The sequence below is a fragment of the Dendrobium catenatum genome, unplaced genomic scaffold, assembly GCF_001605985.2.
Source record: "Dendrobium catenatum unplaced genomic scaffold, ASM160598v2 fragScaff_scaffold_883, whole genome shotgun sequence".
Classification (NCBI taxonomy): Eukaryota; Viridiplantae; Streptophyta; class Magnoliopsida; order Asparagales; family Orchidaceae; genus Dendrobium; species Dendrobium catenatum.
The window spans coordinates 151590-154623 of record NW_021319345.1 but is presented as its reverse complement, the minus strand read 5'-3'; the positions used below and the strand labels follow the sequence as shown (position 1 = coordinate 154623).

Genomic DNA, 3034 nt, shown 5'->3' with positions numbered 1-3034 from the left:
ATACACAACTCTCCTTGGCCTATTGGTTGAGAGCTTAGGCTTCCAACTAAGAAGTCCAGAGTTCGAGTTTATGTGTATGCGTTGTGTGTGTCAGTTTGCCTTAAATGGCCTAAATGTCCCAAAAAAAAAAAAAAAACTATTTTAATTATGTAATTACTATTATAAATATTAATAATTTAACTAATTATATAATTAGTACGACTATTTAGAATAGTTATCTAATTCTAATTTATAATATTTACTACCTTATTAGTTATTTAATTATTATTTATATTATTAATTATCATTTAATTATTAGGAATTTAGGATTTTAATTTATATTAATAATGTACAATTTATTTTCCTTTTCTCCGTTTCCACGTTGCTATTCGACTTCCCGCTCCGCGTGCGGTAGGGTTTTGAACGAATGGGCGGAATGTCTGAAGGGCTTCTTCGCCTACTTCGACAACGTTCCTTCCTGTTGAATCGGAAGTCGCGACAGTTCGCCGATAGGAAGTAGCGACGGGAGCTTGCTCGCTGCGAAAGTAACTATCTTTCTCCCTTTCGCGCGCTTCTTCTGTCAAAGCCCTTAAATCCTGCAGGATTTAGTTAATCCGGGATTTAAACGGAGGATTTATTCCGCCTTGAGATTAACCGGCGGCTCAAATCGCGCTTGGCAGGATTTAGCATAAATCCTGCTCAAATCCTGCAGAAATTATGTTGCCAAACAGCCCCTTGGGTTTCTATTTAGCGACGAGGACTCCGCCGATTGGTTTCTATTTGGACAACTCACACGTTTAGCCGCCACGATCACGTCTCTCCCCCATCGTCCGAAAGATCAATATGACTTTGCTCTTTCCAAATTGTTCGGGCAATCCCAGCTTGCCGTCCTCGGTCTCTCCCTCTCAGGTTCTCTCTAAAACCGTTCCCACTCATTTCATAGCTTGCCACCCTGGGTTTCTCTCTTTCAGGATATTTAATACATTCTTCCTCATTTTTTTTCAATAATTATTATGATCTTTTCTACAATGTGCTTACCCCTCATGTTTATGCTAAAATATTGCCTGTTATTGATGCTGTAAGAGGTTTTGGTTGTGCATGTTCCGAGGGCTTGCCAAAATGAAGTACCAGACTCAGAGTTTAGAGCTGTAGCGCCCCTCAACCCTGCATCTTAACCCTCCAAAGGGGCAAATTTTAGATTTTAATGTCATACACATGGCAAATTATTGCATCCGGTCACCGAACGCGGAGATAGGTCCGGATATTAATAAAATATTATTTTAAATAAAGTGTGTCAATCGCAGGAAAAGTGCAAGTAAAACACAGTCAAATCGTAGTCAAAGCGTAGTCAAAAGTGCAGTCAAAGTGCAGGTAAAACGCACCTAAAGCGCAGTCAAAAGCGCAGGAGCATGTTTTTATTAGATGTCCGAACCTATTCTGCACGTCCGGTGACTGGATGCAATAATTTGCCCATACACATAGACCTTCAAAACATGATTCAGAACAGAATTTAGACATTCATATGCATACAAAACATTCTTAGACACGTGTTGAATGAAAAATGCAAAAATTTCATCACACAAGACTTACCAGATTGGGTCAAAATGGGTGCAACACTGTTGCGCAGTAGGTATTACAAGTTGTGAGTTCCAAAGATATTCGACATTCATTTTAACCATGTATAATGTTTAGAATGCAAGGAATTCACTTGCTCTTATTCAATTAAATGTTGATTTGAATACTTATCTTACTCATCCCATTGCTATCTTGAAACCGATTCAAGTCAAGTTAGCTAGGTTCAAGTTAGGCTACATCGGTCCATTCAACTCAAGAGAAACTCTAGAGCAATTTGTGTATAGTCATGTATACATTTAATTCTATAATACTTATGCCCCAATCCAGATCTATAAATATAAATATGATTGGCTTTCTATTTCCTTCACTTGACTGTCACGAAACTTCCTAAGTAGTCTGAGCTCTTGATTGGCACACAACCGTTCCTCCTAGATTTTCCTTCATCCAATCAAAATAACTGTTCCATAAAAAAAGTTTCAATCTTGCTAAGTTTTTTAATATCATTGTTCTTTTACATTTGATAATTGTTAGTTTTAACTATCATTGAACTGTTAAATCATAACTTCATATGATCAGGAAATGATATTATTTGTTTTGTACTCTATTAAGTACCAATTCTCCTGTATTAGATTTAGCTTGAAGCATGTGTGGGTTGATTCTGAAGGTTATGAATGTGGGATTAGGGAGTCTAGTGTAACCAGTTAGTCATCAACCATGATTGTGACCAATTGTAAGCATTTGTTTTGTGTTATAGTTTGGAAAATTATAGTAGAATCCCACTAAGAGGCTTGGGGCAGAATGTAGACCCCTTTGGGTCAAATTATAATCCAATTTGTGCATGCTATCTTATTTTATTTGCTTTGGGGGCCATTCGGGATCATTTTCTATTTTAAAATTTATTTATATGTATATTTTATTTATATTTTAATATAAAAATAGATATTTGATATTCATTATTTTTTTTATTGAATCTCACATAAGGTGGTTTGACCAAGTATTTTCCTATTTTAGTTGGATTACATCAAGGATCAGCTTAAGCCCATATCTTTTTTGCTCTAGTCATGAATATTCTTATTAGACATTTGTAAGTGGATATGCTCTGATTTTTGCTTTTTGCTGATGATATTCTTCTTGTTGATAAAACTAGAGAGGGAATTGAAGGTAAACTTCAATTATGGAGGTCACTCTTAGAGCTTTAAGGTTTTTCTTTTGAGTAGATCTAAAATTGAATACATGGCGTGCACTTTTAGATCTCGTGGGGTGATTTTGACTTTGAACGGGCAAGTCATTAATAAGACTATAAGAGTGTATGTTTTAGATATATTGGGTTTATTGTTCAGAGTAATGGTGAAATTGATGGGGATATTATTAGTAGAATTCAGAGTATAATGCATCGGGATTGTTGTGTGATAGAAAAGTACCCCTCAATTTTAAGGGAAAATTTTATAAGATGGTGGTGAGACTTGCAATGGTTTATGGC

General features: G+C 35.9%; 1 protein-coding gene across 2 annotated transcripts in view; it reads left to right on the top strand.

Annotated features, from left to right (window-relative positions):
* The first annotated feature begins 350 nt into the window (after nucleotides 1-350).
* The window catches only part of LOC110101177 (APO protein 4, mitochondrial), a 22135-nt gene continuing 19451 nt past the window's right edge, over nucleotides 351-3034 (top strand). For both annotated transcript variants that reach the window (XM_028697149.1, XM_020828967.2), the window contains exon 1: nucleotides 351-888. The gene's annotated coding sequence lies outside the window, so the exon portion shown is untranslated. The remainder of the gene's footprint in view (nucleotides 889-3034) is intronic.